At 39.2% G+C, this 22,643-nt stretch overlaps 1 long non-coding RNA gene across 1 annotated transcript; it reads right to left on the bottom strand.

Moving 5' to 3' along the window:
• Window positions 1-1,358: 1,358 nt before the first annotated feature.
• LOC146435974 (uncharacterized) lies at window positions 1,359-8,669 on the bottom strand. The gene is made up of 3 exons (XR_014852467.1): window positions 8,548-8,669; window positions 2,719-2,826; window positions 1,359-2,095 (listed from the first exon to the last, which is right to left on the bottom strand). It is a non-coding gene; the product is annotated as an uncharacterized LOC146435974 (long non-coding RNA).
• Between the last annotated feature and the right edge of the window lie 13,974 nt (window positions 8,670-22,643).

Below are 22,643 nucleotides of genomic sequence, written 5' to 3'. Positions count from 1 at the left end.
AAGTGGATCTGTGTAAATCAATGCATTTATTTAGCTCTCTCACCAACTCTCTCCCTGAGTTAACACCCCAGCACACACAATGCTAGCGAAGGTGATTATCTCTGCTAGCATAATTCCTCCGTAACATCTGCTTTCGCCCATAACACTCCACTAATTTTTCCCTCATTTCATTACACATAATTTTCTTTCAACACAATCTACATGTATTAAGTGGTAATGACTTTCCAGTTAAGAGCAAATCGACGCCGAGGGACCCCCCCCTCGATTGCCTGCCGTGCCTGACTCCGGCTATTAAAGATAAATTTGGTGCCTCAGAAAGCTGCAGTAAGCTAATCAATCAATTAAGCGGTTAGGACATACATTATCAAAATTCCACAGTGCGGGGGTGCATGAGAGCATGCTGACATACTTGCTATGATTTTAGGAATAAAAAAAAAAAATTGAGGTTGAAAGTCAGAATTCGGTGTCTTCTGAAATGAAAGCTCAAGCTATTGCACAGTACCGATAACAACTTTGGTGTCTGTGCTGGTACAATTTCCACTGTAGCTTTTATACCTAGTGCAGTTTACTAGTGATACCAGAATGGAGCTGATGACACAGTAAAATCTATTTTTAAGCGATATGAGGATTCTGGTGCAGAATAAGGCAATGCTATTCACAGTTAAGCTGGATGTTCTGTCCCTAACTTGTCATTGTGTCTCTAGGAACTGCCACAGCGTTAAAACACTGATTAATATTCTGTATTATGTGTGTTGCAAAAAGGTGGTTTAAGGACAGAATGGCAGCCATCAAAACCTGTTCTGGCAAGTTTTATCTTCAACATTGCTTTAATATTCATTCTGAGTTTAGTTTTGGAGAGTATTTAAAGCTAGTAAAATAGTTTCTAAAATAAACTGATTTTTTTTCCTTTTTTGTTTTCTGAAAAACAACTCCTAGTGACATGATATCTGTTGCAGGACTGACTTACAAAACAGCTTCAACTCATCCAGAAATAGTTACAGTCACTGATAATCGAGTTACATTTGATTGCAAGGAAATAGTATATGCAATATCACTTACAAGCCCTTCATTACTTTGTTTTTCTATGTTATCTTTGGCATTGTGTCATTATTTATATGGACAAATGATTTAACCAGTTAAAGGCTTTTTAAATGTAAAAATATTTTTTCTTGCATTGTGATGAACAGCCTGTATGCCAATATTTAGCCACATGCTTAGGAAATTGAAACAAAACCCCAAAGAGCGTAAGAATTATACAAGCAATTTTTATAGCTCTGTCAGGACTAATACAAAAGGAGAGTTAAATAGAAATTTATAGCAGGATTCTGAACAAGAGGAAACATGGAAAAAGAAAAAAAAACTCATATTTTCTGAGCAATCAGTAAATTTATAAAATGCGTAAAATAAATGGATCATTACAAGACTTTGCCAGTAACTTTTCCTGTCAGTTTTAAGCATATTGCCTAAAGCTTTGTTATCATAGTATTGTAGTTATCAGATGAAACGACATGGCAAAACTCCCTGCTTACTTTTCCAGAGTGTTTTCCTCACTTTCTGCAAATTACATTGGAGCATATTCAGTGCGTACACTTCTACTAGTGGAAAGAACCATAACATCTTTTTACTGTCTAAATAAATATTCCGTAGCAAAAAGAAGCACGTTGTCAAAGATAGAAAGGGTGCGTTTGTTTTGTTTTAAAGTATAATACAAATAAATGAGGTAACTCAAAGGCTTCTTTCTGATGTGTTTGCATAAGGAAAAAACCCCTCTAAAAAGAGCAGTATAAATGTATATGATACAGGCAAAACACTTAATCTAAGCCCTACATGTAAAACACAGTTACAGAGACTTAATAATGGCAAATATCATGAAAAAGAAAAAAAAATTATCCACAGAGAATATACAAGTGCATCCTTCAAAAAACCCCAAACCAGTATGTTTCAATAATATGATGCCGTCCTTTCCTTTGTGGCATTCTTCATTGACTAGGCTGATAATGAAAAGATGTCAGGGAGATTCACAGTTTAGAGTTGTATTTTCTTCTTTTCTTTTGTGCTGTTTCTTCCCATTTATGGCTGTTTTCCTGCCTTTGCTCTGTATGGAGGGTATGAAATATTTCAGAGTTATGTTTCTCATGAGATGTAGGGCTGAATTTGACTTTATTATCATTACTAAGAGCATGCAAGTTAAGTTTACTCAGTTGAAAAAGACACAATGATGTTGTTCTTCTTGATATAGAAACAGCTATATTGGCTTTTATAGGTTTTTTAGTATGGGCTTCTTCTGTCCTAGATTTGATAGCTACTCTATCAGCTGGAATAATTTTTTTTTTCTTACTCGTTCTCTTTTTGAAAAAAAAAAAAATCATTCTGATTTATCTAAAAGCACATCAAAACATCTTTATCTGTTCATAGTGAGTGAGAAATTCCTTCAGATTAAGGGGGAGAGGTGGGGGGGAAGGAGGGAAGAGAGGCAAACAATAAAAAAAGCTGAGACCAAACCAGTTTTCCCTCTCCTTTTGTGCAGTGCATGTAATGACTGAACTTTTGACTTTAAAGTTTTTCTCTGGTGCAGTACTGTAGAAAAAGAAACAAATAAACAAACAAACAAAAAATATCCCCTTGGTGCAAAGACCAGGCTAAGGCAATACCTGGTGAGTGGAATTTTTTTTTTTTTGGTTGTTGTTGTTGTTTACTTGAAGCAGATAAAACACCCACCTTAAACCCGCCCTCTATTCAGTTCAGCAGCACCTCCATACTCCAATAAACCGTTTTCATTCCATCTGGCGTGCGTTTGCTCTGAAGACATTTTCCTGTCAATCTCTCCTGCCACATTAAAAATCTGTCATTACTATTGCATTGCCGCCTGGCTCCTGAGATTTGTCTGACTGCTTTATTGCTCCGCTCATTTTTTTTTTTCTGCTACAGCCGAGAAGCAGAAATAAAGGTTTGTTGTTGAAACATGGCCGCAAGGAAAGTAGGAGGCACACATCTGTCAAGGTATTACCTTTCTTCAACCAGGGATTAAGGTGTTTTACTGCTCTCGCTACTGAGCAGTCACACTGAATAAATTTTCTCAGTAGAACATAAAAATGAACTCATACATTTTGAACTGGGTTTCATTCTTTCAAGCCAACCCATATAATTATGCAATGGCATCAGTGTTCGGGGGAAAAAGAAAAGTCAGAAACGTTTGTGTGCACCCCCCCTTCTCTCTCCTGCACCACCCTTCACATTTACATTATTTAAATGCTTATTAAGAGGGCAAGACTGAGGCAATCAGTACTGGGGAGAGAAATGGTTTTTTGCTCTTCCTTGCTGTTGTTACTGGATCCCTTGCAAGGTCAGATGGGGTACAGGGCTTTACTCCCCATGTTTTGTGTCTGTGATCACAAAATATGCCTGACCGTGAATATTTACTGTTAATTCACATTGAAGCAAGCCACCAGACTTGTGATTTCTGAAACATTGCTTTTTGAAAAAAACCTGCCAATATTAGTTGCTGCATAGCCTTCCCATTTCTGCTGCAGAAGTTAACTTTAGAGTCTCAATGGCACAAATGTAGATAATTTAAAATTTAAGTGTAACCAGTGGCAGTGGTTGCTACACTAAGACAGAACCTGCCAGACCATCCTCCGCAGTCCTCTGCTGGACACTCCTGCATCATCATAGTAGTCCAGTTTTAGAAGGTCAGACATTTAAAGCAGAAGGAGTTATCTCAAAAAATAAACATTAAGGTGTAGGCAAATGAAGGATCAGGTCAAGCCTGTCTGTAAAGGGGGACAATATAAGGAGCTTTGTGGTTTGTTTTTTGTAGGGTTTTGTTTTTTGGTTTTTTTTTTTTTTTTTGTGAAAAAGAATAGTAGAGCTTTTAAATTTGACGAGACCCCAGGAGAAAAGGACTAGCCTGAGTGCAGGAACCATAAACTTGTCCAAACTTTAAGGAAACAATATTTAAGAAAATACTACATAGAATCAGAAATCACAGGTCCATCTGTGGCATATAAAGATCAACACCTCCAGGTAGCTGTGCAGCCTGTCCCCACCATCAGTTTGACCCGCTCTCTGTTTTGCCTGGGGGTCCCTGCCTCCTAACTTCCACAGTGCCTCCTCTCAGGCTCCCCTGAGAGTGAGACAAACACCTCCCACTAGAGAAACTAACTTGTGTCATTGCTGAGTGACATATTTATTTAGCAGTAAGGTAGCTCAGTTCAACAGAGAAATATATGGGATCTACAGCTCTACTGAAAAACTGCTGCTTGAACAAAAGCAAATGAGCTATCCCACAGGTCAGCAGATAATCTGTCACTCACTTATTCTTCACAGTGTCCCAAGAAGGTCATAAATCACCAGGATATCAGTTCAATACTGTATTCCCCCAGCCTCCACTTTCTGCTGGCTATTGGCTTTTTTCCATCCATTTCAACCCAGTGAAGACACAAGGAAAAGTGAGCATTGTGAAATCTTACACTCCTCTCCCCGGTCCCACCTCCTTCCCAGAGCTCAGTTGCATGACTGAATTTACAGCTTTCTTATGCCAGAACAGCACCTGGGAACATGTCAGGCTGAATTGTGAGGCAAAGCTCCATCCCAAAATATTTCCAGGTTTTAATTCTCCAGGGGAAGGAACCATCTTCTTGTTCTGTGTTCGTATAACACCTTGCACAATGGGGGATTTAGGGTTGTTACAACAGTGCTTCAGTGCAAATGATAAATAATAATGTGTCCATGGAAATGTAGTTCCTTCAGCTACTTTTTTTATGGCATCCCTCAATGTGCCTCTTTGGTTTAGAGTGTATTTGCAAGTATCTGGTGCATAGGAATAAACAGATAAAGTGAATATTGATGCTAAGAACCTCATGTCCACAATGCATACATTTCATTTTGGGGGTTACTTCAAACTAATTCTAGTCTGGTCCCATGGACTTGATGCTGATTAACAAGTGGAGTAAATTAGGTGTGATTGCAGAGCACAACATCTGTATTAATTTAATCTGAAAGAAACCCAGTCTGTGCTCCCTGAGCCCACTCTGCAGGGCAAGCCACAGCACTCTCACCACACTGGTGTCAAATGTGGCTGATGCCTTCTCTGACACCCCTCGTGTTTGCTGGGTCCTGTGTGGGACTGATGCTCCTCCATGGGTGCTCTTTGGTGGTACACAGGAGCAGTGCAGTAATCTGCCACACCAGTAAATTCTGCAATGTATAGTCAGGATGCAAATCATGTGCAGAAAATCAACAAAAAAGAGGGAGAGGCAAAGAGAAATATATGCCTCTTCTGATTATTTTTCCTATTTTTTTCCACACAAACAGCTTTCTCAGTGACTTTGTCCAATACAACTCTCAGAGAACTTGAAGCTTGTAGCTGTGTTACACTTGACTGTAAATTCAGACAATTTGCACAAAGTGGGGGATTTTGGGTGGTCTTTCAAAACCAAGTTTCAATATTTGAATATTTGAATATCTCCCAGAGATGTGTTGGCAGATGATGGCCCTTTACCTACTAACTTCTTCTGTCCCAGCATACATAGTTCAGAGTCAAAATGTTGTCGGTACCTGTAGTTTCATTTTCAAAGCCTGTCTGAAGTGGGTAACTGCTTTATACCTTTGGGTGTGTTTAAATTACATATCAGGATACAGATCAAAGATGGCAAATGGCCTCTTGCCAAGATATTTTAAAAATCAGATCATATTTGTAAGAGACAACCTCAGGGGGCCAAATTTCCAGAAAGTGTGACACTAATGGCAGCCCTTTTGGGAACCTCAGAGTTCTTTTCTCTCTAAAACAAAAAGCCATGGCCCCTATTTTTATTTGAACAAGTTTTTAAATAAGAACACTTGAAAGTAGAGAGAATAACGTATCACATTCCTCATTACACTGACCACTTGAGTTTAATTACCCAGGAAAAACATGACAATACTTTCCCATGGATGAGAAACCTTCCCATCCAATCAAAACAGCTGGAAGCTTGAATTTAAATATGCATAGCTGGTCCACACTGAAGGATCTGGTTGATAAGTATCTGAGATGAGAATCTGGGCTGTACAGTTTGATCTGGTTCTCGGGGTTATCTGCCTAACCATGGCTGCATCTCATCCCATCAGGCAGTGGTTATCAAAGCCTTACGTGCAGTCCCAGTGGAGCAAGCCAACTGCATGTATTATCTCCATTCCAAGAACCAGCTCCAGATACACAGAGCTTTAATAAGTAAATGAATTTTTCTGCCCACAACTCAATAATTAATACCTCCTCTCAAAAAATTAATTCAAGCTGCCTTCACATGGCAATTTTAGACTCTGTGCTCTCATCCCAATTAACATAAAGCCACTCCTTGCTCTGTGCATTTAGGTCATCCCATCTTCACCTGCTTTTATTCTTCTGGTATCAGTAAAATTAAGTTAGATCCACCTCAGGTATATATAGCTAATGAAAGGCCCTTTTCCTGAGTAAAACTATGAAATGTATTAATCTTCTTCCTTCCCAATAGGAATGTGGAATTCGCTTATCCCAGTCTCATAACTGTCCCAATCACACCTCTCCACAGAGCAATGTCAGCTAGTGCCAGCTACCCAAGGACAGATGTTGCTTTTAGCATGGGAAGAACAGAGAGTCTCTTCAACCAGTGCATTTTGAGGGAAAGAAAGGGCACAGAGCTACCCAGAGTCAAGCCTTGAATTCATTTTTTTTCTTTTAACTGATGAAAGTAGCAGCCTAGCCTGCTCTTTTCTCATATCACCTGCCACTGGAATAGAGTATGTTAGCTTCTGCACAGGATGTCCATCAGCTGAACTAGAACTACAGTGAGGAAGTATCATCTCCTTTGCTTCCATCCACTCGGCCTTTTTACACAGACACTGTTTCATCATGCTTAGGCACACACAGATTTACCCAGGGGACTCCTATTCCCACTAATTCCAGCCAGCACAGTACCTGCAACCACACTTTGTCAAAGGTCTGTTGAGACAACAGCTGTACCCATTGTTTGCAGGATGGACAGAAGGACTTTACAGAAGGAAAAGACATCCATTGGTCGGCAGTGAGCTTTGAGAGAGACATTTTGTACCTCAGGCCTCCTGAACTAGAGAAGTTCATGTCCATGTGCAACATCTGCATGTGGAAGCAGGGGAGGCAGCACCTCCTCTACTCATTCCCTCCCAGTCTCTGTGGTCACTGACCATACAAACACCACACAAGGAGCCATGGGACAGGCTCAGGGATGTGTGCTTGTGAAACCAGGATGGAATCACTCCCAACAAGTCCACTGCTCACATGCTTATGGTTACATGTTGAAGCATCTTCTGTGTCATGGTCTCTCAACTCTGCTGCCGGGAAGGAAGTGCCATGAATGACTGATGCAGAGAGGTGTGAGTAGCTCTCTCCCAGGTCTGTTTGCTTTTGCAGAGCATGCACTTGTGGTTTGCCTTGTCTTTTCTGTCTCCTTCTGTGGTGGTGATCTGAGAAGGCAGATCTTCCTCCTCAAGGAGAATTTGCACTGCTGGTGCACAGATCCCAGTGCTGTACATCAGAAAGCTACTGCATGCTGCATTGCAAGCATGGTGGCAGATATCTACCATTATCTTCCAAGGGCTGCAGTTTATAATTTTTTACCTGAATATCAATCAAAAGTGATATTAGCATTCTTCATTGATTAAAAACTGCATTTTGGCTATTACTTTACTAAAGATCTCCAATCAATATTTGATAATTTTAGTCATATATTCCCCCTCACACCCCTTTTTAGTTTGTGCTCCCCACATAAGTGCTGTGTCCCTGATAAACTCCACTGGCTCACAAATTAAACCAAAAAACTGCTCCATTCTACTGGCTCTGTACATAACGAGGAGATTTTGGGAAGAACAACAAAGGACAGAGAGGTATTCTCTCTTTAAGTCTGTCCTGCACCCCTCAGATAACACTGCCAACATGTGTCAGAGCAACCTCTGCAGCAGACTGTGCTGCAGGTAGCCTTTCTTTTTTGCAAGCCAGTGACTACTTTAGAACCCAGGGCTAAAGCACCTCTCAGGATGCCTTCACTGTCTTCTATGCATGGACCCTGTGCTGCACTGTGCTCAAATATTTATGGATTACTACCACGCAGGAGCTGCAAGGATAGATTGGTTTCCTCTTCAGAAAAGAAGTGGGAAGAGCAGAAGCCCCACCATCCGTTCTGATCTCTGTGCCTGCACTTGGCGACAGGAATAAGTTTTTTTATGAAATATAAGAGCTCTTACCCCAGAACACAGAGGAGAAGTGGCTGCTCTTGTGTTTCAGCTCAGGCTGAAACCGGCCTGGAAACCCTGAGGTCAGTTTACCCAGGGAAAGGAGGCTGCCACTGTGACATTTCCCACTGGAGAGTGACTGCAGCACCTCAAGGGGCACCAGGGCTCAATGGCTGTTTATCTGTGCTCTGTGATGCCCTGTCCTGCAGGGCGTGTGCAAGTCCATGAAATAATGATGAATTGGAGGGGTAATTAAAAACCACAGTGACACTGATCTGCTGAAATTTCAGAGGGAGTTAGGGCACATGGGGAGACTATCCATCTTACCTCATGCAGGGCCAGCTTGATTGGCCTCCTGAGGACTGCAGATGGTGAGGCTGCTCACCTGTGGCCGGGAGGGCTCCCAGTGCAGCAGCCCTACTGGCTCCACAGAGCAGCAAAACAGGAGGATGGGGAGTGAGTGGTCACAGCTGCCACCCTCTGCCCTTGCAGAGCAGCAGAGAAATCATTTAAAGACACAGGTCTGTTTTCCAACCCTTGCTCTTTTATCCACAGGAGGCAAAGCCCATATTTTTACATGAGGGCATTTTTTGCCCTACTAAGAAATGTTAGCCTTTCAGAATTTTTTGTTGAATGTGGTCACTATTCAACATTGATTCACATATAAGCCTTTTGGTTTTATCTACCTTTCATTAGTTTATTTTCTTAATTCAAAAACTCCAGGGGACATTCTACATCAGCTTCTACCTCTATATGGAATCTCATTTCATTTTCTAATTCAAACAAGAATAAATAAAGGCTAATTTGGGATGGATGATTTTCCCTCAGATAACAAACCCTCTTTCTTCAGCTTGGACTTCAGTTTGGGCTGAGGGATCCTTTCTCAACCTGTAACTTAAAGATTATGGGTTTCAAGCTACTTCAGAAACTGTCTTTATGTCAGAGCAGAGATAAATAGGGAGGTTACTAAGTTAACAGTGATGTCATCATTTTCTTTGGTAGCTGGCATTTTCTGTGCATCATTATATAATCACAAATTTTTACATTCTTTTTATAAATCACAGCCTATTTTTCATTCTTTGCTTCCTCCCACTTCATTTGCTATTGACGGCTGCTGCTAAATTTCCCTTACCTCTTGGAAAGGAAGTAGGTTAAGAACAAAAATGAGAACTCTATCAGATTAAGGCAAACATGTGGGTCCTACTGAGAAATGATGCATCTTACAATAGTACCAGCAGAACAGCTTACTTTGAAGGCTAAATTGCTAAATATATCCAGAGACTTCTGTGAGCCAAAAGCAGCTGTCTTCTGCTTGTTTTTAGTTGTTAGACTCCTGATGTCCCAAAAAACGCAGCCTCATAGAGGGCCAAAACTGATGCAATCAGGATAATGAAATCACTCTGACAAGGCTGCAGTTTGTACTTAGTTTATAATTAGGAGTCTGCTCTCTCAGGTTAAGATACTGTAAAGTTCCAATGAATTGTTAAGCTATTCACAGCACTCTGCTGCTACTAAATGTGGAAAATATGAAGCCCTAAAAATACCCTCATGTAAACACATCAGAAATGGAAGGATGGGAAATCCAGACAAAAAAGAAACCCATTTAGAGTTGTGTCTTCTACACAGGAAAATGGTGAGAAACTGCAAAATTTAATTTGAGGCTAGCTGACAAGGAATTATTATCTTTTAAAATAAAGTGAACCAGAGCCTCCATTAGCATGGATTTTAAATATTTTGAGGTAATTTTTCCAAATCACAGATTATGTGTTTTGTGCTTTAAAACTGTCAAGAACTTATTTTGATCAACCTATTTTTTATCATTCTAATGAGAAATAAGAAGATTCCTTGTGAATTCGAATCTCAAGGGCAAATTAATACACATTTCTGATTTTGGACTGTATCTTTCATTCTAGAAACTTCTCTGCCCAGACACAGTCACCTGTTTTAATGAACTTGTTTGAACTTCAGCCAAGCTGCCATTTTCTTGTCTAGAGGACATCTCATTTTTTGCCAAGGTTCTTCATGCATTGTTCAGCCCCCAGTGATTACCTTACCTCCAAAGTTGCCTAGAAGAGTGTGAATTTCAAATACATCTCCGCAGAACAGTGAGAAATTAGAAGTGTTTCCATATTTATGTGTTTGGGCCAAAAAGCTGAAGTTGCATCTAAACTGAAGAAACTTACTAAAAACTTGTCTGAGCTATTGTCTGTACTGACATTACATTGAGTAAATTTTGGGAATCTTTTGGTCTGAAAAAGCTCAATACCAGATCTCAATTCTGTGCAATTCTATTGTAGTTTGTGTGTGTCCATGAAAAAGATTCCATAATTGTGTTAATTTAGATTTTTTTACTTTCCTCTGGGTCAGAAGAATATCCTATAGGTCACAGATTTTTGCTTTTCATGTGCATAGAAATATAGCATGTTTTGTCACTTATTAACTTATATTTATCTTAAATTACATGGATAGTTAAGGATGTGAACTGCATTGTGATTTTGTGTCCAAAACTGACAGCCATCAATATTCAAAAATCAGAATCAGCTTCCAAAATAATGTGAAGCTGGTTTAGGAATCACAGTATTTTTAACGCCCATCTTAAATATTGGCTTTAAAATTAATCCTACTGAACTTTTAAAGGTTCCTTTTTTTCAAACTGTTCTTGGCAAAGAGAAGAGCTCATATTGCTAAAAAGAAATGCTCATATTGCTAAAATAAAATGAAGAAGGTTTTTTTTTTTCTTTAAATCCTACAGGTGTTAATAACAACACCAAAGATGACATGATTCCTGATGCAAACTGGGAAATTGACTACACTGCCTGTTTAGCCATCCACAGTGAAAGGCTCACAGCATTGACTTCTACTCTGTGTCAATATTTACTGCTCCTTAGAGCAGAGTGGCTCAGAATTAGGGACCTGGTTTTTAATTAACAGCCAAGCTCAGTATTTTGGGTGGTTTAAGTCCTGTGCCATATCAGTTTTGTGTACAGAGCTGGCTGAGGTGTGTTGAACATGCATATTTCTCCCAGTGTCCTTAGCCCACTCTGAGATGTCACATCCAGGCTCTTCCACTGGTGCACAGTGAGATCACAGCTGGGAAGTGGTTTCCTCTCCTCTGAAAATGGCTTTAATCACTTAGTGAGAGGGAGCTTCACAGGGCTGCTAAAATACGCATTTACACAGCCATATTCATCTCTCAGTAGCCTAAAAAAAGGTTTTTCCAAAGTTAAACATCAACATTCAGCTTGCAGGTGGAACCCATGGGACACGTTCAGTTGCCTGGAAAATCACTTTTAGAATTAGTATGTCTGCTCTGTAATATATTGTGTGTGGTTTCTTTCTTGCCTTAGAAGGAATAACAGCATTGACTATAGGGTCTAAATTTTATTGTCCTGCACAAAAGTGCTTTCCAAAAAGGGCTGGACTGGTAAAATATTGGTTTCACCTTTGTAACACCTCTTTTTCTCAAGAGAGTTCTCCCAAAGTACCAGATTTTCCTGCTGAGTCAGCTCAAGTGCCTCTGTCAAAGGCCTGTGGAGAGAAACGCCTCAACACATCCGCAGAATGAAGGCTCCAGCTGCAAAAGCCAGAATTTCCATATACAATTTTCTTATATACTAACCAGTCTTCTTGTCAATTCTAGAGTCCCAGGACACCTCATGGCCTATTTTATCTGTCACATTGCAGTTATAAACCGATGAGAAATACCCAACAGCTCATACATTTTGGCTAAGGTACATAAATTAAATACAAATGTAATAAACCAAAATGTATTGATAGTGTTTCAAAATTAAGAGGAAACACCACAAATAGATCTGAACCATGCCCTCTCACAGATTGATATTAAGGTCATGGACAAGTCAATTAAATACTCTCTGATTGAGAAAGTCCCCATCTGTGACAGAGGTTCCAGAAGTATGTTGGAGCATGATAATTTTGCGATGATGTCGCTGTTGAGCAGCTAGCAGAGTAAAGAACTCAGTTCTCAGTGGCAAGAAGGAAAGACCTTTATTGTTTTGATTTCATCATATATATAGAGTTTTCAAAGGTCACCCAGATTGGTCAGTCAGAAACTTCCCCCTAGGCCTGATTGTCCAGGCCTGCACTGTCCAGATCTTGGGACACTGTTTTTAATAACATCCAAACTTTATCTTTATTTATAAAACACAAAAAGAATTCTCATGGGAAAGACCTGCGCTAGCCACATGATGATACAAAAATAATAGTGTTTATTACCAATATTATTTGCGTACCTTACTGGTTTTAGGTTTAAGTAAGCCTTGGTACACAGTGTACTGAGAAATGTGTAGTCCTTCACTGACAAAAAGTTTGGAGTCTATCCAGACTGGAAAGAACCAAAAAAGGCACATTCATCCTACGGCCATTATTCCAGAGTGAAATGAGAAAAGTTGGAACAGCACCAGAGCAATACAAAACATCTGTGGTTTGAGCATCATCAGATGAAGACCCAGTTCAGGGTTTCAGCTCCTCCTTCATTTAAGTAGAACTTCCCCACCGTCTGGGTTCTTAGCCCTCCCTACTGTGCTGGCAACATGTAACATTTCACTGTCAAATGCCATGGGTTCAACAGCTCAGTGACTGCAGTGTCCTTGGTGAGGACATATTTACCACATGGGCAAGGCCATTCCTCCGGTAAGGAGAGAGACTCCACTGCCCTGAGGACTGCTGCTGTTCTCATCCCATGCCATCTCTGTGCTACCCCACCCAACTCTTCCCTCAGGAAGATTACTTTACAGGAATCTGTGCTCTCCCTCCCGTGGTGATTAACCCCAGTTCCTAAGTGATCAGAGAAAATCAGCTTGCAGTCCATGTTCATCCTACAAATGTGTTACTGGAGCCCACTCACCAGGCCTAGAGGAAGGACTGAGGAAGAGGTAAACAAACATCTTTAGGCTGATCTGTACTTCACACAGAGCACTGTTGTGTTTGACATATGTCTTAGGTGTGTATGGAGTTATATCAGTGGAAACCTATGGTTCATTACCAATCTGCTTTGGTCCTGGAGGGGGGGAGGTAGAAAAGAGGAGGGGGGAAAAATACCCAGATGGGAAATGAACCTGTGCATCTCTCCTGGGAAAATACATTTCAGTCATTCAAGCAACAGCCTAGCCTATGGAAAAAAGATTGTTCTTTCCAGCTGTTATGCCAAAAGAAAAAATAAATTTAAAATGGGAAAGTGAATAAATTGAGCGTATTTTTATCATACGTTTTCTTGCAAATTACTTACAGCATTCTTGTTTCTTATGAGGAACCATTTTTAATATTAAAATAGTCATACACTTTTCCAAAAAGTGCTTCCTGAAAAACCGAAACCATTATTATCTTTAACTCCCACACAGTTTGTTTAAAAATATCTTTAAAACTATTAAAGAACAATCACTATGTAGGTTTATATCTTATGAGTAGGAAGCAGAAACCATCAATGAATCATATTATTTCTCCTGCTGTAACAACAACACCATCAACTACCACAATAACAAAAAAGTTTATGCTCGCCGTATACCTGTTTTGCAAGCTGTTTCCTGCCTTGAAATCTGCATAATAGGTAAGCTGTGGTAAGTGTAATATGCTGTTTACTGCCAATCCACTGTGGATAGCCAGGCATGCTTGGTCTGGTGCATTGCTCCTCGTTTGGGCACAGCTCCTTGCTGAAGTGCACGGCAGCCCTGAAACCTCAAATAAAGCTTCTACAGATTAAAGGATCTGCTTCTGAGAGATGCTGCCAGATATACAGAGCTAGATATTTAAATTATTTTATTCTCATGCACTATATTTTTTCTTTTAGTTAGAAGCAATGTTTTTCATTGTAGAAAATATTTTCAGATGTATGCTGCTTTGCAGAGGGAAGTGACAATGGGACATTGGTGAGAGGAGAGAAAGATTGTAAAAGACATGGAAAAAACACCATGGAGATCAATATTTAATCTAGAATTATGGGTGTACAGTATGTACTGTGCATTTTTTAAATTTAACTTGGCTTTTACTATTACTCAGTAGGAGGGGAACAGATACTGAGAGCCCTGGATAGCAACCATAAGAAGCATGTTTAAATACACATATTTTCAGGAGATCTGTGAGTACAAGAAGGAACGGATGTCGTCTCTCTGATCTTTTTTCATGTTGGAAAATCTGAGAGCTTTACCTGGGAGATTTAATTTCAGGTGAAAGAATTTGCAAAATAATTTCCCAAATTTATGCTGCATACTATTACAGCATATAAGAAAAAAATGTTTGTGTTACTCTATTGTTGAATTAAAAAAAAAAAAAAAGTGTGCATCCCTTTTCACAGTGGAAATACTGATGGTAGAAGGAGTTGCAAATAAATACTAAGTCAGGAATCTGTGTGGGAAAGTCCCCATCTTCTTTGTGGTTTCAGTCAGGGAGCATGCAGGTAGCACAGACTAATTCTGCCCAAAGAGTGCTAGAAGAAATTATAGCATTCCTGGCAGCCTGTTTTCATCATGATTTTAACAATATTTTGAGTGTATGCATGTACATATATGTGTAATGCCTCTCTTATATGGGCATTTATATGCCACTTCTAGGTTTTTCTGAAGGCCTTTGAAGTTAGCTGGCCAGAAAGGATAAAGCACCAAGGGGAGGAAAATTATTTTAAGAATTTCAAAATTATGTTATCAGGTATCATCTGCTTGCTAATGAAGCTTCAAAGTTATTTCCAGGGCAGAATTCTGCAGATTGCTCCAGAGAAAGAGTTCAACGGTCTACCTAAAGACCTCATTCCATCATTAATGAATGCTTAACCCCAGCATATTTGAACTTGGACTACATGACCAGTAGTCAATTTTCACTAACAGTTTTTTTTTTTGATCCGGAAAATCTGTAGCCATGTCATCAGCTCCTTCTTAATTATACCGTATTCTTTACATCTGTCCTGCTAAATAACTCTAATTGAAATAGCACCGGCGTGAATTTTCGTAATGTTCCCCCCAAGACATCCCGAAAGTGACTCACACGAGAAAACAGACTGAAGTCACAGCTGGAAGCACGTCAAGGATCATTTCCATTTTTACATGATTAATTTGAATTTAATATCTTAAATCAAAACCTGATTAATTTAAATAAAATTTTGATGGTGCCCTGCTTCTAATATACATTGCAGTAATTAGATTCAGCTTAATGTGATTTTTTTACATAATTAAAAAAAAGAGCAAGTCAAGTGTAACAATGCAGAGTTGGTACAAATCTGTCCATATATACACATATAATACACATGGGATTTTGTTGAGACGTTGCTCAGGTACAGGGAAGATCACAGCTGGATGGCTGTGCTATAGCTCAGTTTATGGCATATGTAGGCTATTCCACTTCTATTTCACTGCAATATGAACTGCTGTCCTTAAAATAAAATAAAAAAGACAAAAAGTACAGCTGAAATCACATAAAAAATTAAGCAAAAATATTAGAAATGCAATAGCCTGGGTCAACATCTCAGTTCTAGTTCCTCTCACTTTTTAAACAACTTTTCTTTAGGAATTAGCTCTGTGTATCCTCCAAGTGAACATCTGCAGTGTACTATTTATAACAGCCCACGGGCTTCTGTTTTTCATGAGGCTTACTAAAATTCTTTACAAAATAAATTGTTACTGCATGTTTATATGGGTTCCCCCTGCCCATCTCTGCTTTTGTGCAATGGTCCTGTGCACTACGCGAGCCACTGAGGTGGCAAACAGCAGCTGTGATGTGTTAGGATCAGGTAAAGCTCACCTGCACCACACACCTGACCCTCATGCTGACTGTGATCAATGCCTGTGGCTACAAATGTCCAGTGCTCAGCAAGCAAAGCTTTGCAAGGTGCACTTCGGGTAGTACTCACAGCAATATTTTTTAGATGTTTCCAGCTTCTTTGCAGGAGGAGAAACTATTACCATAATCTGAACAATGGATTCACCTGCAGGGGTAGATGGAGCTTCAGTGAAGTCATACAACAAAGTTAAATAGGTAAGCCAAAACCATAGGGAATCTATGGATTACAAAATTGGAATATGTGAATTTGTGCTTCTGATTATCAGAATTTGACTGAAGGTTTATGTAAAATTTACTTTTGTGTAAGGATAAAATATCCAATTCATCACCGCAAATTTTGAATCTCTTCAGAAAAAAAAAAAAGGACCCCAAAAGAAACCCCAAACACTGCTTCCCTCTTTCCTTGTCTTAAGTGACCAAATTGTTTATCAAATTATTTTTCAATAATTAGATCTTTCTTCAACAAGGCAGTGAAACCTCAACCTGACTCTTCAGCAAGGAGTAATCCTGGCATATATCAGACTCCTTGATTTCAGTGGGACACTCCACCAGCTTTAAAACGCTGGGCAGGTACTCAGCTAGTAGTAAATCACTGTTAAACAGAAGACAATGATGGAGAGTGAAAAACTCCTTTCCTGCCTGGGGCTAACAGCTTTCAGGGAGGTGCAAGCACCGTTCATCCTTTTATGAAGGCAAGTAAAATCATTCAGGTGTATTTGATAGCACCCAGCTTTCCAAAAGCCTTTATATACAGTATGTTATAAATATTGCATAATGGCACACGGGTAATTTTTAATTTTAATACTTCTTTGAATAAAAATTACTGGTAATTCAGTTTGGATGATCTGGGTATTTTCCCTATCTTAAAACTCCAACCAGAACCAAAGGGAAGAAACCTCAACAGGTGACAGGCTCAATTCAGTTTACAGCCAGTAAGGCCAGGTTAAATACTTTTCAGCAGAAATGAGAAAAAGCCTACAATAGAAATGGAAGAACTGGGCAAAAATAAAGAGAACTTTAGTTGAAAAAACAGAGAAAAGGAAGGGAAGCTAGTTTACAGACAAAGTCATGAGACAGATTTATTGCTGCAAAAATGCTACATACAGTGATTTACAACCACTTTGTCTATTTTCCAGGCTCTTAACTATATCTTTGCATTATTGAAATTGTCAAAATTCTCATTTTCATGCAGCGTCAGACCCTCACAAAGTCACTGTCACAGCAAGGGCTCCTATGCCATCCTGCTCTGCTCCTTAAATTTACCAGTATACTACCAGTGGATTACTGAAAATATGTTGATAGAAATTAAACTTGTTGAGTTTGAACAATCAGCCCTCCAAGACTTCTAGTTTCATGGATTTTGTAGACAGAAGCCAGTGAAGTTGAATACTGATTCCAAAAATATTGCTTATTCATTATTCATTGCAGATAACTAATAATAAAAAAAAAAGCTACCTTTTATCTTACAGCTAAAACTTTTGATGACAATCAAATTTTTTTTTTCATTCCAAATTTAGGATTCTCTAAATGTCTACTACAATATCATCCAAAAATAACAGCATAGTTACTATCTGGAGAGAAGCTATTTTGGAGCTTATATTCTTATTCAGAAGTTAAAGTCAAAACAAAATTAATCGTGAAGGTTTATCTATAATGTATCACCATTCATTTCTGAAAAAAAAAACTTTGCCAGCAGCAGAAGGGTAGTACTTTCAAGCAGTTACATTAGACTATAGACTCCAAGGAGAAGATTACAGATCTTCCATATTCAGCAACATGAATCAAAACTCTTAGGAACTGGTCTAACTTTCTTTTCTTTTCTTTTTTTTTTTTTTTTTTCTTTTTATTACTGCAAGGCAGCAGGGATTGCTTTTTGTATAGGCTGTGATTTAGATGGCTAATTGAAAGTAAGCAGTGGTGAGCTGCTTCCTTGGTAAAATATTACCAAGACAATCTTATCTGAGTTTACAGAGTTATTTTCAATTTGTAAATGCTGTATTCATTTCTACTAGATAAAACACCTTTAAAAATCCTAGACCCAGGCATGACTGGATTTCTGTTGCAACTGCTCTGCACTGTTTCACCTCACACAAATGCCTTCCAACCCACAGATGTATATAAACTTCCTCTCCTTATGAATAGTTTTACTACTGAAAAAAAAGCTCAATCCATTTTATGGTAAATAAATTTAATGATATACTGAATCCTCATAACTTTGAGTTGATGTCATCCTGCCAGTTACCTGCTGTGCAAGAGAATCTCCCTCATTAGAGCCTACTCCTCCTAGAATCTCACCTTTGCAGATTTATCTCTTGCCTATAACACAAAGAAAATCCTGGGCTTTGTTTCACCGTTATAATAGATGTAAATTAGTGTTTTGCCATTGTTTGTTGCTGTAATCATAGAGGCAAGTATATATTCCTAACAGCTATCTTATTTTCAATTTGCAAAGCATACTGTGCTTAATCCCATGAGACAGCCTGTGGTTCTAGATATGAATTTTAAAAGGTAATTAGACCTGGGGGGGTGGCAGGGAGATTGTCCCTGAGATAGAAAAAGCAGATTCCTGCCAGGTCCAGAGGGGTCTTTAATAGGTCCCAGGCTGGTCACAGTTCTTGTCCTAGTTTATTACTTGTTTCCATTGTGTGAAACAGCTTATTTGTTCATGTAAATGTAAATCAGGTTGACACTAGTAGGAGGATTTTTTTTGCTACTTTTTTATTTTAATCCAGAAGGGCCACAGAGTTGGGTTTTAGGGACTGGCAACAAGCTATGTTTTTTTCCCAATGATCTCTGCAATTTTACAATCAAATAGATAGTAAAAGTGACATATTGATAAAAGTTTTAAGGCATCTCTTGTGGGTGGCAGTAATTTTAAATATCATACAATCATCATTAAGTCATTTATGTTAATGAAAAGTACTTGGCAACTCTGTATGGCAAGAAATAGCACCAGTTTCTCTGCATCTTTGCTTTCTTTCTCCCTTCCTTTCATGTTTTACTGGCTATAGCATAGTGCACACTGTATAGATGAACTCTTCTTTATGGCCCTATGAAGGTTTTCTGTAGAAAATATCACACACCTGTGTGATACAGCATGTGAACAGTAAATAATGATGAGAGAAAGTCAAATTAATCTATCGTGAAAAATGTCTAAAGGAATTTCTATAAGTTGAAATAAATATGGTGTATTGATGAGTTTAGAAAGAAAAAGCGAGATATATGGATTTAAGTGGGTTTGTATTAGGTGGGCTCTTAACCCATTTCCAGTCTCACCATTTGAAACCTAGATCCAGATCTGAGCTTTGAGGAAACAGCACAAGTCTGGTTTGTATCCTACAAATCTCAGTTTGAGTTGATGGCTGGTTTCAAGTAAGACTACAAATATCCCTTCAAAGGAAAGGAAGAGTAAGAATCTGATCACTCACCCAGGCTTTGCTTTCAGAAATTGACATTGTCAACTGAAGTCTTTCTGAGCAGGAGAAATGGAGGCAGTTTGAGCTAAACTGTTTTTGTTTGCCCAGATGTCTGACAATATTGAAGGGCCAGATTCTGCCCTCAAGCTGCTTTGGTAGGCAGTGTGAGCACTCACTCTTGGGAAGATTCTGTGCCTAAATGTTCTCACTTTTCAACACATTGTTACCCTCCCACATATCTACTGAGGCAGAAAAACAGAATGGTGAACCTCCCTCAGGGGTTTTTAATGCAAGTCTGTTGAGTCACCCTGTTTTTTGGATTGAGATAGGGGTATAGTATTAGGTTGGAAGGTGATAAAGATGCCAGGAATGTATGAGGAAAATCCTGTTCTCGGGCCAGTAGATAGAGCATAAACTCTATCCCCATATCTGTGCTCAGAAGTTGTTGCTAAACCTCCAGAGGCAACTAGCCAGTAGGAAATATTAGTCTCAGAGACCTAAATAGAAGTGGCACAGCCAGTTGTCTCAGGGTTGCTGCCCACCGGGCTTTGTCTGTGGCTTCCTGGGTGGGGGTCTGGGAGTGTGCAGAGCAAGCCAAGGCTGCTGCAAACACTTTAGTGCATCAGTGTCTTTGCACACTGCTGAGGCCATCAGTAGGCACAGTAGCACAGAATTTATGTATTCCCCTAGCTCCAGGTCTTGTTCTTTGCCCACTGTGTCTGTTTGACCAGAGACAGTTTTTTTTCTGGGAAAGAGGGTCATGTGTGTACCTGTAGTCCAAGCTCACGTTTCCATACATAACATCAACTCTGCAAGCTTATTCTGAGCTGGAATTGTCTTGGAGATTTACACCACTCTCCCTGGCAGAAAAGTAAAGTGACATCGCAGCTTCTGCTTTCTGACAGAACCTTTCTTTTAAGATTTTACTGAAGATCACTTCAGATAAACACCTCCCAAGAATGCTTATTAAAGAAATTAGAAACTATGGTACGTCAGGACAGACATTTGTTTTAATTGAATTGAATTATTTATTTATTGAAAGTCTGTATTGTTCATAATGCCTAGGGCACTACTCTCGTTTTGCTAGATTTTTACCAACGAGTGCAACATTAATTTTAAGGGAGATATTCCTGACATTTGCCCAGTAATCAAGAATAGACTAGAGTGCTGCATAGCTAATAAATACTGGTGAGAAAAATCCTGCATGAAACTACAGTACAATTTGAGTAGATTCAAGTTCTAATGTAGTTGAAATTCAGGTTGGTGGCTTTGTGAGGGCTATAGCTAGTCCTACTAAAAATTAAAATTTAGATCATATTGAAAGCTTGGGGTTTTTGTGTTTGTCTCCACAGATAAAGTAAAAATTATTATACAGAAAAGCCAAATTCCCAGATAAATATGTAACCTGAGAACTGGTAAAACTGAGTTCTAGTAAGCCTGAGGTCCGAAAATGCAAAAGCAAATGGGTGAAACATGATTAGTACATTAAGTCAGAATTGGAGAGAGGTGGTATCTGGTAACTGATTCAGAAACCCTAAGATATTTTACAAATTCACTAAGAGTTAACTGTCAGGGGTCAGCATGAATGTGCCACACTCAGAGGAGTTCCCACATGAGCATGTTAAGCTGTTTACCTCAAAAAAGTTATCAGCTCTTGATTTCCCTACATGAAGGAGATATCAGCATAGATTCACCAAAATTGCTTTATACACTTCAGACACTGACAGCACCCCAATTCCAAGATCAGTCTTCTGCTTCCTTTTTGGCAATGATCACAATTTGACCAAAGTATAAATATTAAAATGAAATTACACTTAAAATCTGTCTCTGATTCTCTACAGTTGCAGAACATCATCATACTCATCACTAGCAATCCAGCTGCATTCAGGCATTGGAGATGATCAGAAGTCATGAGGATGAGGGGTGTTGCCTACCCCATTCCAAACCAGAAGGCCTGGTGCTAAAAATGCAAAGGTAGAAAGCAGGCTACTGAGTGGCACTGTAGCATTTTGTTCCCTCCTTGCACTATATCAAGGCTAGCTAAAGAGGCAGTCTCAGAAGTTAGGAAATCCCCAAACAATGTAATCAATCCTTCCATGCCTGTGGTGAGCAATAAAAGTTTATATGAAACCTACAGCACTTCACACTGAATGGCTGAAAAATAGCACACATTTATCAGAATGCCTGAAAACACACCCCATTCTGGTAGAGCAAAGCAATCAGCGAAGCCATTCTTCACCTGAAAGATTTCCATTCTGTTTTGCTAACACGCTATATTCAGTATTGATGTGTCTCTGCGCACAGCGAAGAGCAGAGTGCGCAGAGCTGGGACAGCTCATTCTCATGGTGGGGATATCGCTGCTCCGGCTGCAGCTCTGTTGTGAAAGCAGCACCCAGCAGTGCCAACACACTAAAGGAGCTCACCAGGGTTTCCCCCAGTGGATTTCATATTTTTAAGGTGCTTTAAATCTTGCTGTCTTATCATGGGCCACAGGTGCACAAAGGGATGCTGAATGGATTAAGTGAAGGTGTACTCTCTAATAGCGCTGATCCCATCATTGTGAATGGGACTGGATTGCAAGATGCTGCCACATTTTTTGGGATTTCCCTAAACAGCAGTGTCAATTGTGCCTGGGGACAGAGCACTGGGCTGTTGCTTTTTCCAGGTGTGCTCTCTTACATTCTTCCATAAGGAGTTGAAAATCACATGAAAATCAGATCCATGCCCATATCAACATTCAAAATGGCTTTAAATGTCTGAAATTCTCCTTTAGAAACATCCATAAAATTCAGCTAAGGAATTTCAGATTGTTTCTATTAATTTATTTAGGATATATCCTTGTTTACCAGCTCAGTGCTAGTCAACCTGCAAAAGGTAACATCTGAGTTTGGGATGCTGGCATATAAATCTCATGTTGTTAGTCTTTCTTACCAGATGTTTCCCACTTCTAGTCAGAAAGTGTCATGAGAAAAAAAAAGCCACATTTCATGGTATATTTGCTCTTGGGGTTCTACTTAGCATCTAAAAGTGGAAAAAAAAAAAAAGTAGTAAAATAATTTTTCAAATAGTTAACTGAGCACATCAAAAACTTTAAAATCTTCATTCAAGATAATCTTAAAAAGAAAAAAACACCACCAAACAACTCAAGAGTTCTCTTTATAATAAATCCATGGCCACTTTCGAACTTCACAGTTCTCACTGTCCTGTACACAACTCCCACTCAG

The sequence above is a fragment of the Lichenostomus cassidix genome, chromosome 5 (genome assembly GCF_008360975.1).
Source record: "Lichenostomus cassidix isolate B80296 chromosome 5, HeHo_3.0, whole genome shotgun sequence".
Taxonomy (NCBI): domain Eukaryota; kingdom Metazoa; phylum Chordata; class Aves; order Passeriformes; family Meliphagidae; genus Lichenostomus; species Lichenostomus cassidix.
This window is presented reverse-complemented; position numbering and strand designations above follow the sequence as displayed.